Source organism: Pinus tabuliformis, chromosome Q (genome assembly GCF_031772625.1).
Source record: "Pinus tabuliformis cultivar Carrire ecotype Pingquan chromosome Q, CPIR1, whole genome shotgun sequence".
Classification (NCBI taxonomy): domain Eukaryota; kingdom Viridiplantae; phylum Streptophyta; class Pinopsida; order Pinales; family Pinaceae; genus Pinus; species Pinus tabuliformis.
The window spans coordinates 696198070-696212904 of NC_142296.1; positions in this window are offsets into that span (position 1 = coordinate 696198070).

A 14835-nucleotide genomic window follows, 5' to 3' on the forward strand; every position below is an offset into this window, starting at 1 on the left:
AGCTATATAATAGAATTAGGGGTTAATATGAGTTTATGGATTGAAACTGAATGGATGAATGCTAAGTCCATAGTATGAAAACTTAGAGATAGGAAGATGAAAGGAGTATAGAATGATTTTTACACAAGAAATGTGGCTTCTTTTCATTGAAGAAAGTCAAAGCTTGACTTAGTATTTTTACAAAAATGAAGTGATAACAGGATTGGTTGGGTCGATCCCAAGGTCCTTCAGGGGTGTTAGTAAGAAACTTTGGTGGGGGGGGGGGGGGGGGTGAAAGGGAGTTAGACATGCTTCCATAATTCTGCCATCAAACAACTGCTTTGGCATTTCTTTCATTGATGAGACAAGCTGTAATTGACAATACATCAGGTGATCAAAACCTTGCTTTCTGCAACCTCAAACTACCTACCCAGCCTAATACACCTAACATTTTTTCTTCCTTTTGAATGGGTGCACTTAGACTTGCAGACCCTGATTATCCTCTTTTCTTTTGACTGCCCTCCTATCTAAATCTACCCTTATCTCTTCCAAGGGCCCAGGTTAAGCAGTTGGGCTCCTTAATTTCTCTACCTAGCTACTGATCTGCCAAGCTTGAACTGTTTGGACAGATATTCATTCTCTAGTCTAGAACAAGCAATTTAAACCATGGCATGGTCCAGATTGAACTGTTGGGCCATCCACCAAGCTAGCAGTGGCATTTTGGCTAGCCACTTTCTTGGTCTTTCTTTGGGGTTCATTTTTGTCATTTTTTCTGACCAATTGATCTTTCTTGCCCTTTGATTTTTCTTTTAGGGCATACCCTCTTTACATTTTTTAACTCTCTCTAATTCTTTTACAAAATATGGAACCTTTGCAGCATGAAAAGATGAACATATTTGGCACTTCCCAGGTCAATCATGAAAAATGAAACCTATTGGTATAGGAACCTAACAGAACTATAAAAAGAAATAGGAGCTTCAACTTGTTCTAGGTTTCATTGAGTTAAAATTGCTACATAGGAATGATCGAAGGCAAAAGTGTATAAGACAAAATCCCTGGAAAAATCAAGAGACGACAATGAAGGAGAATCAATAATTGTTTGCTTAATAGATTCAAAATATGTTCTCTCATTCTATCCCCACTTATAAGTTTCATTCTTTTTAATCATGTTCTGAAGTGGCATGACAATCTATGAAAAATCAGGAACAAAATGTTTAACGAAATTGATTTGCCCAAGGAAAGATTGCATCGATTTCTTGTTATGAGGCATGGGAATTTATGAGATGGATTTGACTCTTTCTAGGTCTATGGTGATTCCATATTTTGAAATGATAAATCATAAAAGTTTTTCTTCACTAAGAGGAAAGAATGAATTTTTAGGATTTATAGATATTCCAAATTTCTTGCACCTATTAGGTCCCTATAATATTAGTGTATTCCCTCATTGTCATTAGTGTAGCCCCCTTATTATTATTGTTGTGCCCCATAGAATCCCACTATTCTCTCATTATTATTAGTGTATCCCCCTTATTGTTATTTTTGTGCCCCATAGAAGCCTACTATTGTTATTGTGGTGCCCTTACATATTATTGTTATGTTGGCTGATTATATTGTGACCCCTTAGATTCCTATATATAGAAAGGAGTTTGTGCCATTTGAATCATCCAAGAATTGTTCATTTGTGTAATGTAAAGGAGGCTTCCCCCTCGAAGAGACTGGTTTTTAAGGTGTTGATCTATCTTTTCTTCTATTTTGTGACCTGGTTGCATAACATTTGGTATCAGAGCTTTGGATTCTAGGGTTTGGCTGCTCCAAACAGGTCATCTTCGCATTTTCGCTATAAGTTTTTTTCTGCGACATTTTAAAAGCTAAAAAGAAACCCATTTGAGCTTAAATATCGTTGAACCTCAGGTCCAAATTTCATATCTTATCTCGCTAATTTTCGGAGATATGATCCAAGGAAGTTAGGTTTTTTTACAAGACCCTGAATTACATCCCAAATAGGTGACCTTGGGAAAATCATCATAACTTTCTCTCTGAGTATCAAATTGAAATTTCATAAGAAGTTACAGAAAGAGGACAGACTATAGTTTTCTATGTATTGTTTTCAGGTCCGAAGATGGAAACAATGATACGTGGAACTTCATACAAGTTGGCTCTACTGAAGAAGTCTATAATGAGGTCAGTGTGGGATATTTTGCCTAACTCTCCCTTGAAGAATCCAATCTTGATCAGACCTATGAGGTTAGAAATAGGTTTTCTAGGGCTACCATAGGACAAAATTTTAGACCTTAGAGATCTGAAATTGCAGAGATACGGTAGATTCAATATCGAGCTCCTATGAAGCAAAAATAAAAATTGTGTAGTCTTTTTTAAAAAATTGCATGAGTTTGGTTTGAAAAATTAGTTTGAAGTGATTCAAAAGGGCATCATGAAGCATAATTATCATTAATTGATGTCCCAAAGAAAGAAAATGGAAACACCTAGGAAGCAACCTGTAAGCTCAACTATGACACATGAAGAAGAGGAAGAAATGCAACATGATATATGAAAATTGCAAGACCAAATGCAACAAATTTCACTCTCGCAAAAAGTAACAAAAGATGAAATGGAAGCCATGATGTATGTTAAGATAGATGGTATAAAAAGGGACATGGTATTTTTGAATGATGGTTTAGAATTAGACATGAAAGCAATGATGAATGTCAAGATAGAAGGATTGAAATAAGTTTTGGCAAAGTTGCTAGAAAAAAGGCCTCCCATTGGTAACAAGGCAATCCATGAAAGTCGTGATGAAGACAAAAGAAATATCAATCACGATTTTAGAGACTCCCATGTGGGTTTTAAGAACCACCACATTCCAAAGATAGAGATTAGGAAGTTTGATGGCAAGGATCTGGTAACTTGGATACTACAGATGGAGCAATATTTTGATCTATAAGATGTGCAACCCTCACAAAAGGTACATATTGCATCTTTATATCTAGAACCCAATCAATTTGTATGGTATAGATGGCTTTGTTCTCGTAAACCATTTGTCAACTGGTCAATTTTTATGGAAAAAATGATAGCACATTCTGAATATACAAAGAGAAACACCTTCTTTAGCCAATTAATAAATCTCAAACAAAAGGGTTCAATGGCGGAGCACATTGAAGACTTCCAGAAATTGAATATTAGGGTAACAATATTCCAAAGAAGCATAGGATTGATTTCTTCATAGGGAATTTAAAAGATAACATCCAACATGAGGTTCGCCTTTGGGAAACTTATTCCTTGGAGAAGGCATTCAAGGTGGAAGAAAAGTTGAAAGCAAAATTATGGAAACAAGGAAGTCTACAAATCACAACTATAAAGATGGAAGTGTTACTAGTCCTAGTCTTCCACAACCTACAAGGTTGACACCACAAAAATTGGAGGAAAAAAGAGCAAAAGGGCTTTGTTACAGTTGTGATAGCAAATACAATAAAGGTCATAAGTGTGTTGAGAATAAATTATTATACATAGATTGTAAAGAGGAGGAATAAAAGGAACAATAAACATAAAAAGAGGAGGATATACACCATGAATCAACCCCAGAGAAAGAAGAAATGAATCTGATCATATCTTGTAACGCATTAGCAGGAATTACCACTCCTCAAACTCTCAAGATAGAAGGACATATCAAGAAGAGAAAGGTAATAGTGTTGATTGATTAAGGTAGTACCCATAATTTTATTCATTGTAAGATAGCAAAGGAATTAAATTGCTTCCTATATCCAGCACTAGAGTGTCAAGTGATGGTTGCAAATAGAGGAACCATAAATTTCTCTAGAAAGTGCCATAATATCAAGTTATCCATGGGAGAATATGTATTGAATAGTCCAATTCTTTCCATTCCAATGGGTGGTGATGATGTTGCACTAGGAGTCCAATGGTTACAATCTTTGGGTACAATAACTTTTAATTTTCAAGAAATTTTCTTGAAAAATTTTTGGGAAGGAAAGGAAGTTGAATTAAGGGTATCATAGGGAAACCAGGAAAAATAATCAGCTTTATTAGCATGACAATGATTCTAAAGAAAGAACAAATGGGCGTAATTACACAATTATGTTCTCTAGAGGTTCAAACATTGAAATCATCTATTTCTCCAAACCTCCAAAAAGTATTGGACAATCATTCCAAGGTATTTGAGACTCCCAAAGGCCTCCCACCTATTCATTATCATGATCATGCTATTCATTTGATTCCAGGAAGTATTCCTCCAAACATCAGGCCTTATAGATATCCCTATGCCCAAAAGATTGAAATTGAACGTATGGTTGCAGAAATGTTAGAGGTAGGTATAATTCAACCTAGTCAAAGTCCTTTCTTTGCTCCAGTAGTATTGGTGCACAAGAAGGATGGATCATGGAGCATGTGTCTGGATTATAGGGAGCTCAACAAGCTCACTATTAAAGATAAATTTCCCATTCCTGTCATTGATGAATTATTGGATGAATCACATGGAGAAATTTACTTCACCAAGTTGGATCTTCGTTCAGGATATCATCAAATAAGAATGAATACTAAAGACGTTGCGAAAACAACATTTAGAACTCATGAAGGTCATTATGAATTTTTGGTCATGCCTTTTGGCCTTACCAATGCACCTTTTACATTTCAAGGTTTGATGAATTCCATTTCAAACCCTTCCTTAGAAAATTTGCGTTAGGTTTTTTTTTATGATATACTAATCTATAGCAAGTCTTGGAAGGATCATGTTGACCATTTTGACAAGGTGCTCAAGCTATTAGTGGAGAAATAATTATATGCAAAAACCTCCAAATGTTTCTTTGGTGTACAAGAGGTGGAATATCTGGGTCATATTATATCTCATGAGGGTGTGAAGGTAGACCCTAACAAAATTAAAGCCATTAAGGAATGGAAAATCCTCACATCCATAAAGCATCTATGAGGATTTCTCAGTTTGACAGGGTATTATCGCAAGTTTGTTAAGAATTATGGGAGAATATCAACACCTCTAACAACATTACTGAAGAAAGATGCATTTTCTTGGACTCCAGAAGCCACTAAGGCTTTTGATCATGTTAAAGAGGTAATGTGCCAAGCACCAGTCTTAGCTATGCCAGACTTCACAAAAACCTTTATTGTGGAATGTGATGCCTCACAAAATGGAATTGGTGTTGTTTTAATGCAAGAAGGAAGACCCATTGCTTTTGAAATTCATCCAATCAAAGGAAAGTAATTACACAAAGCTATTTATGAGAAGGAAATGTTGGAAATACTACATGCACTTAAGAAATGGCGACCGTACCTGATGGGAAGGCACTTCATGGTAAAAACAGATCATGATAGCCTTAAATACCTTTTAGAACAAAGATTATCTTCGGAGGAACAACAAAAATGGGTCACAAAGATGTTGGGTTATGACTTTGAAATCATCTACAAAAAAGGGAAGCAAAATGTTGTTGCAGATGCACTCTCAAGAAAGGATGAGGATGTGGAAGCATTTCTTTGTGCCATTTCTATTATCCAACCAGATTGGATAACCAAAGCAAGGGATGAATGGAAGAATGACGAAGAAGTGTGGGCACTCATTCAAAAGTTGCAGCAAGATCCTAGTACATCTAATACATTTAGCTGGAAAAATGATGCATTATGGTACAAAGATCGTTTATACCTTTGTAAGAATTCCCAACTCAAACAAAAGATTCTTCTGGAATTGCACACCTCTCCCTTAGGAGGGCACTCAGGATTTTTAAAAACTTACCACGGGATTAAGAAGGATTTTTTTTGGGATGGCCTTAAATTTGATATTCAAAAGTTTGTGGTGGAATGTTTGGTTTTCCAACAAAATAAAGTTGAGACAATTAAGACCCCGAGTCTGTTACAACCTTTATCCATTCCAAGTCAACGTTGGGAGGAGGTTTCAATGGATTTTATCATAGGTTTACCCAAGTCCGAAGGAAAGAGTGTCATCATGGTGGTAGTTGATAGACTTACCAAGTATGCACACTTTTGTGCATTATCTCATCCATTTAGAGCCACTACAGTTGCTATTGCATTTATGGAAACAATTTAAAAGCTACATGGAAACCCAAAGATTATTGTAAGTGACCGAGATCCTATTTTCACTGGAAATTTTTGGACATAATTATTTTCTTATATGGGTACTCAATTATCTCATAGCTCATATTATCATCCTCAATCAGATGGGAAAACTGAGATAGTAAACAAATGTTTGGAAGGATATATTTAGTGCTTTGTATCTGATAACAAACACAATGGGTCAAATGGTTACCAATGGATGAATGGTGGTATAACACTTCCTTCCATACTGCAGCAAAAATGACCCCATTTATGGCACTTTATGGATATCATCCATCATCCATCATCCATCACGTCATCTTTAAGAGAAAATTCTAATGTTCAAACAGTGGAAGATCACATAGAGCATCAACAACAAGTTCTCGAACTCTTAAAGGATAACCTCACTTTGGCACAAAATAGAACGAAACAACGAGTGGATCGACATCGCACCGAAAGAAGTTTTGATATAGGCGACTGGGTATTATTATGGATACAACCATACAAACAAATGTCTCTCAAGCAAGCTATGAAGGATAATAAATTATCACCAAAATATTATGGTCCTTACAAGGTGTTGCAAAAAATTGGTACTATGGCATAGAAATTGGAGCTTCCTACATCTTCCTGAGTGCACCTAGTTTTCCATGTTTCATGCTTAAGGAAGGTTATAGGTGACAAGCTCCCAGTTCAAACAATATTTATAGAACTTGACGAGGAAGGAAAAATCATATTGGAACCTGAAGCAGTCATAGAAATAAGAACTCGACAGTTACGAAATCGATCAATTTTAGATTATCTCATCAAGTGGAAGAACTTACCTGCAGAAGATTCCACATGGGAGGATGATAATTTTATACAAAAGCATCCAAAACTACTCAAGCATTGAGGACAACACGTTTTTTTGAAGGAGAGGGGCATGTTAGGTCCCTATAATACTATTGTATTCCCTCATTGTTATCAGTGTAGCCCCTTATTATTATTGTTGTGCCCCATAGAAGCCCACTATTCCCTCATTTTTATTTGTGTAGCCCCCTTATTGTTATTGTTGTGCCCCATAGAATCCCACTATTGTAATTGTGGTGCCCTTACATTATTATTGTTATGTCAGCTCTGATTATATTGTGACCCCTTAGAATCCTATGTATAGAAAGGAGGTTGTGTCGTTTGAATCATCCAAGAATTGTTCATTTGTGTAATGTAAAGGAGGTTTCCCCCTCGAAGAGGCTTATTTTTAAGGCGTTGATCTATCTTTTCTTCTATTTTGTGAGTTGATTGCATAACAACACCTTTAAAAGATATGCATTAAGTCATTAATATGATTATTCCTTTTCTTTGAATAGATTGTGATATCATCTAAATAAACAACAACTAATTTATTAATCAGACCTTTGAAAGCAATATCCATAGCTCTTTGAAACATTGCTCCAACATTAATTAAACCAAATGACATTTTTTGATAAGCGTAGGTTCCCCATTTGGTTCTGAATGTCATCTTTAATATCAGTTTGTATGGTGAACAAGGATCTGATTGTAACCTGAGAAACCATATAAGAATGACATAAGCTCAGAACCTACAACAACTTGTAATATTTGTTCCATCGAAGGCAGAGGAAAATTTTCCTTTTCGGATGCTCTATTCAAATTCCTAAAATCAATACAAATTTGAATATCCCCATTCTTCTTTCTAACAGGGACGAGGTTTGACACCCACTTGGAATGTCTGACCGGAAAAATGATTTTAGCTTTAAGCAATTTATTCAACTCAGTCTTGATTTGAGTTTCAAGATTGGGATGAATTTTTCTAAGTTTCTGTTGAACTGGTTTTACATCGGGCAGCATAGGTATGGTATGTTGAATGATAGAAGTGTCATATGTCTTCAAGTCATCGTAAATCCAGGAAAAAACGTCTTTGTATCTCCTTAGAAAATGTATAAAAGTGAGCCTTTCATCAAGAGAGAGTCCAAGTCCTAAATTGATATTTTGAGGTTTCTCCTCAAACCCTAAATTAACAAGTTCAAACCTTAAAGTGCTACTCTGGAGTTTACAATTGGTTGGTTTTTTAAATCTATCCTTCAAGTCATAAAAATCCTCTAACTTTACTACAAGTTTTGGTAATGAATTTTCATCAGAAGATTTATTGATTTGCCTATCATGTTCATCTTCATCAATGATCTGGTCTTTATAAGTACCTTTTGAAGTCAAAAAAACTTAAAATATCATTATCGACATTAAGCAATTGTTGGTTAGTGATGTCGTTGGGGATAGAAGGGTGAAATTTTAATTCAATTGAAAATCTATCTAGATTAAAGTCCTCGGGAAGAATAATTTTGGAAGCAACGCTAGCCAAAAGGTTTGCACTATTATTTTGAATTTTGGGGATTGGAGTCATATTAAATGCCATGAGATATTAAGTCAAGTCTTGAATTAAGGATTGATAACGTTTTAGATGATTTGAAACACAGTGAATAATATTCCTTGCCTATTTGATAACAATTTCAAAATCACCAAAAACTTTAATATATTTCACGTCAAGATTAATAAATTTTTGCAAACCTTGAACCAATGATTCATATTCAGCTACATTATTTGTGCATTCAAACTCTAACTTGCAAGGAAGTGTGGTTTTCTCTATTTGGGTTCATTAGTATACATCCAGCTCTTGCACCATTATTAGACATTGATCCATCAATATAAAGTTTCCAAAATGAATCATTAGACTTATTTACAAGATATTCTATAATATTGATACATTTTGATGAATCTGTTTGTTATATTTTGATGAATCTGTTTGTTACATTTTGATGAATATGTTTGTGAAAAACTTTCTATTTGTGATGAAATATAATCAAATGGAATAGGAGAATTTTGGGTAGGAAAATTGCCAAAGAAATATTCTGAATAGTAATTTCCCAAAGTGTTATTGGTAAAGGCTATAGGTTTGTTATCCTCATCTAAATAAGTCATATAGTACTTCATATGTCTCTCCCTATCAACTCTTATTTGATTTGGTTTACCGTTGTAAGGGAGCCAAAGGTGTGACCAATCTATTGCAAAATAACCATGTAACTTCTCGGACCAATCCCTGCTTAAGATGAGACCATAAAATTCAGGGATATCAACTACCAAGATATCAATGATTTGAAATAATTTTGAATTAGAAGATAGTCTAATAAATACACCATTCATTTCTCCCAAAACTTTGACTTTTGTTCTGTCCAGCTAAACAATTTGCACAATAGATTTTTGAGGTGTTACATTTAATTTAAGGCACACCGAATAAGGCATGATATTAGAAGAAGCACCTGAATCTACTAGACAATTATGGACATTTTTGTTAAAATTTTCAAAAGTCAAAAGAAAAGGAGGGGTATGAGAATTAGACCCGTCTCCAATGAAGATTGCATAAGAATAATTCAATTTATCTGAGGGGACATGAGGTAATTTACTTTTCCCTTTTGGGACTTTAGAAGTAACAGTGGTTGAGGGTAGTGGGGATGCAGGTATAGCATTTAACTCATTTAGTAATAACTTTTGCTATTGTTTTAATTTACTAACCTCATACATGGAAATATTTGCTTTGGTATTTTTCATGTCCTCTACTATGTTATATTCAATGGTATCAAAAACTATTAAAGTATTTGATGAAGAAGAAGAAGGAGAAGGTGATTTAGAAGTACTCGGAGTAGGATCAATGGAATGATTAGAACCTTTTTTAGATGTACCTTTCTCCTTGGTAGAGTTATTGGGGCTCTTCTGATTTTTGCTTGTTGGTGTGGTATCTGTGTGTCCTTTACTTCAGGTACTAACTGGAAGAGCTTCTTCTTCTACTTCATTCTCTGAAGTAGTAAGAATATAATCCCACGAGCCATGAGCTTCTACTATTTATTCTTCTTTTGTTTCTTCGATATATGCAGTTTATTCATCTTCCTCATCTTCATCATCAGAATCTGCATTTGAAATTTGAGCAGGTGGTGAGGAGGTTGATTCTTCTTAAATGGTCTATAAGATCTCCTTGAAGATTCGGCAACCTGCTTCTTAAGCTCTACCATCTCATTAGACATAATTTTAAGGACCTTTTACAAACCTTACACATCAAAAGAATATTTGGAAGCTTTCTTCTTAGGTTCTTCTTTGAAAGTTACCTTTTTTGTTTGTTTCTTTCTTCTAATGCAGATTCCTTTTCAAGGGAAAGTACCCTTTTTTCGACAGTCAGATCTTCTTTCATATTATTAGAAAGTATGGTATTTTGAGCTTTGTCTAAAAAAATCACAATATCTGAAGGTAAGGTGTCGATGTAACGTTCAACCTAAACATCAACACCCAGTCTAGATGCAGTTGGGATTTTATTCAATAATTTGTTAAACCTTGAATTGAAATATTTGATTTTCTCATTCAGGGTAGCTTTAAGATTTTATAGGTCATTAGTCAAAGTAGAAATGGTTCTGCCATCCCCAAATTTCTTAAGAAACTACTCTTCAAATGTGTCCCAATGTGTAATAGCTCCAACTGGCAGGGGAAAATACCAAGACCCTATTTCTCCTTCAAATGTATAAGGAAATAGTCTGAAAACCACATCCTCTTCGAAAACCTTGTTAAGATTGATTGCCAGGATGAAATTCTGAAGATGTTCCTTTGCAGGTAAACAATCTTTTGGATTATACTTTGGCAAACATCTCTCTGGGCGTTTAGGAAGAGAGTGCAAGGGAGGTGTCATCGCAATGACTCCTGGATTATTCCATGGTCTAACCTGTTGGCTTGTCATTCTTGGATTAGTGTTAAGTACAGAAAAAGTTGTGCTTGAAGAAGGGGTGGTGGAAGTATCAACAGTTTATGAAGTTGCCCCTGCAGTACTACTGACAACAATAGCACTGGTTGATTATGAAAGAGAAATATGGGTGGAAGAAGATAACAAAGGGTGATAGGGAGAAGGTAAAGTGGGTTGAGAAGAATTGGGTTGAATAGAGGGAGTATGAGGTGGAGAATATCAAATGATCTCACTAGCCAAAGACACGATGCTAGAAATATGTTTCCTTTTCTTATGGGTTGGTAAAGGAAATTCAAAAGGTTGAATTCTGAGCTTCTCACTCTGTGCTTTGGTAAGAATTACAGAATAATTTGGTGATGAAGTGACACTATCATCAGAAAGTTCTGACTGAGCAGTTTTTTCTCCGAAATTGGAGATCCCTTCCAATTTTTGAATTAAATTTTGTAGTTTAGGAGTGTCAGTAGGCTGATCTTGCATAGGCATGGAATTTTCACCAACTTCTTTCGTAGTTAGGCTAGGAGATGAGGATGTGAAAATTCCTAGGCTCAAGGAACCCCTATTGCAACAAAACTAAATTTACTTGTCCTACTTGATTTTAAAGCTATCTTCTGAATACTGAAGTAAATTACTTATGTAGCCTACACTACTTTGAACTTGATTACATGAAACAAAAAACTGAGCAAAGAACAAGATACATAAGACTAAGTTACTTGGACAAAATAGTCCCTGGAAAAACCCAATGCGGGAAAACCAGTGTAGCAGCTCTGAGGGTTTTATATTATTAAGTAGTAGTTATGAATACAATGTTGGTTTCCCTCTCGGAAAACTTGTGACAGAGAAAAAATATAATGGTGGAAAATTGAGTGAGATTGCCTCACTTCACCCAACAGTTTTCGGCTCATTCGACAGCAAAACTAGCTAACCTCAGCTATCTCTACGTTGGCCCTTTGTCAATCTTACAGGATCTACATCAGCTTTTGTGTTGTCTCTTCTACCTATGGAACTTCTGTGTCAACCTATCTTGGCTATTCTGGCAGTTCCCCGATAGTTTCCAACTTTCTACGTGAGGGCAGCCTCACTTCTGCACTAGCCCTTATGGCTCTGTGTTAGGCCTACATGGGCCCAGATTGGCCTAGCGTCAGTCCTTCTAGCTATTGCGCTGCCTCCACCGGTTGCTCTTTATCCATTATTCCCAACTATCCCTGCCCCTTTGCTACATAATGATCACTCAATTTGAATTCTCAGCTTCTTAGCCCTAGAAATCGAACTCTGGATCAATTCGTTCTCTTTGTGTGTCTTTCTAAATGAACCCCAAGCCTCCTTCTTATACTTTTCTCGTTGAAACTTCAACGATTGAGATTAAGTCTCTAATCAACCACTAAGATTAAAACTTGACTTGGTCTGCTTTTCAAAGCATTCTCACTCATATTTTGATTAATAGCCATTAATACTTTAATTTTCCTAAGTTTAGACTTAGGACCCCTTAAAAAATATTAATTATTTTAATAAAATACAATTTAGTGGAATTTCACAAAATGATTTATGGGTTCTTTAGAACCCATGTGCCTTAGCCTCTCCACCAATTTTCATATCTAGAGCACATCCAATGCTACCAAAAACTAACACTCCCTCTTAGTGAGGAATGTGCTCTAGCAACAATGTCCAACTACATGTTTCTCTATCTCTGAAGCATCTCCTTTCTGCACTGTTGTTGCCACCAACATTGTGTTGTTACTGCTACTGTACTGCTTCCCATGACACTGCCACTGCCACTGCCGCATCTGTACTACAACTCCTTCTCCATTTGTTTCTAACATTGCCACTGCTAGCTCTGCACTGCGTCATTTTCCAATTGTTACTTCTCAAAAACAAAAAATCATCCCAAATTTATGAAATAACTATGTTTCGCATAATACCATGTGAATGTTGGAATTTGGCTGCTACTAGTCTCTGACCCTCTGAATCTTCTGTGGTGTCACTGACTTCTGCACTGTTCCACTTGCACTACTGCCACCTTGCTCTGCGCTGATCAATCTTTGGTCTCAGGCTACTACATCTATCTCTCCAAAAAATCCATTGTAACATCTGACACTAATTCCATTTCACTACTGTTGAATCTTGGGCTCTCGTAGCAAGGAATTGATCCAAGAGGTGGACTCCTCAAGGGACATGTAGTCCTCCTGACTATAGCTCAATATCGCCCCATTTCCTTCCTAGAGATGCATGGGCACTCATGGAAAACTCATCTTCATCAATTTTTGTTGGAGCAGCCTTAGGATCATGTTTCTCATCCTTATCCTTTTGCCTCAAAGGACACTTGGATGCAAAGTGGCCCATCTCGCCACATCTGAAGATTTTCACCTTCGAAATGTCCTTCTTCCACTTCTACTTTTGTTGTCCCTTTGATGCTAGAGTTTCATTCTCCTCCTCCTCCTTGGTATTCATGCCACTCCCACTTCTTCCATTGAGGTTGACCTTAGTCAGGTACCTCCATAATTCTTCCTATTAAAGAGCTACCCACATCTCCTCCCATGAAGGCAGTCTTTCCCTGCCCAATATACTTTGGATGAAGACTTTTCATTCATCCGAGACTCCATTTAGGGTCTTCCTTACATCACGGTAGACTGAGTAGACCCCGCTATAGTAAGTTGCTCTCTAGTGTCCTAAAGATGTTGAAGATAAGAGTTAACCCCTTCTACCTTCTGCATCAATGTTTGTTGCAACTTTTGGTCTAAATACATCTTCTGTTGTTCGTAAGAACCTTCATGCAGTGAAGACAAAGCTTCCCACATTTCTCAGATTGTATATTTTCCCTACAAGTGTGAGACCACATGATCTCGAACTCCATCGAGTATGAACCTCTTTTCCTTCCCCTGCTTGGCCTTTTACTTCTTCTTCTTATCATTATCCGTGGGAACAACCACAACACTCTTGATGTAAGCTTTGAGATTGTACTGCTTCGGAACAACTAAGATTTTGGTCTTCCATATGACATATTTGGAAGCTCCTTTCAACCTTTCTTGATCTCTAAGCCCATGTGATGCTATCTCACCCAAGCTATCGAATTGACTCCTCTAGTCATTACTCAGCACTGGTCTGCTGTCCAACAAGTGAAAAATTCAAACTTTTGGCGAAAAAAGTCCTCTGAGGAGAAAATTCCCCTTTTATGTGTCTTTGCTCTTTTCTAATGTATTTCTGCCCCGGCAAAAACTACATCCTTCAAGCACCGCGCTAAGGCTCTGTGTTACTCCCTCTGCCTCTACAAACTCATGAACTAGAAACCGTACCTCTCTGTCGACTCTCTCAGAGAAGATTTCCTTGGAATATATGCTTCATGGTAAGGACTTTGCAATCCCTTCAAGGGGATTTGAATTGCTACCAAATGTAACTATTGGCCTCTCTGCTCAGCGTTGGATCTGCTCTTCCTATTTCAAAATCAATGCTCTAAAATCATGTGAAAATTCCTAGGCTCAAGGAACCCCTACTGCAACAAAACTGAATTTACTTCTCCTACTTGATTTTAATCAAGTTATTTTTTGAATACTGAAGTGAATTAATTGTACAGCCTTCACTACTTTAAATTTGATTACATGAAACATAAAACTGAGCAAAGAACAAGATACATAAGACACAATTATTTTTGGACAAAATAGTCCCTAGAAAGACCCAATGCGGGAAAAATGATGAAGTAGCTCTGAGGGTTTTATATTATTAAGCAGTAGTTCTGAATACAATGTTGGTTTCCCTCCTGGCAAACTAGTGATAAAGAAAAAATATAATGGCAAAACATTGAGTGAGATTACCTCACTTCACTCGATAATTTTTGGTTGATCTAGCAGCAGAATTGGCTAACCCCGGTTATCTTTGCGCTGGCCCAGCGTAGGCCCTATGCCAGCTTCTGCATTGTCTCTTCTGCCTCTGAACTTTTGCGTCAACCTCTCCCGACTATTCCAATAGTTTTTGGCTTTCTACGTGAGGGAAACCTCACTTCTATGTTGACCCTTCTAGCTCAGTGTCAG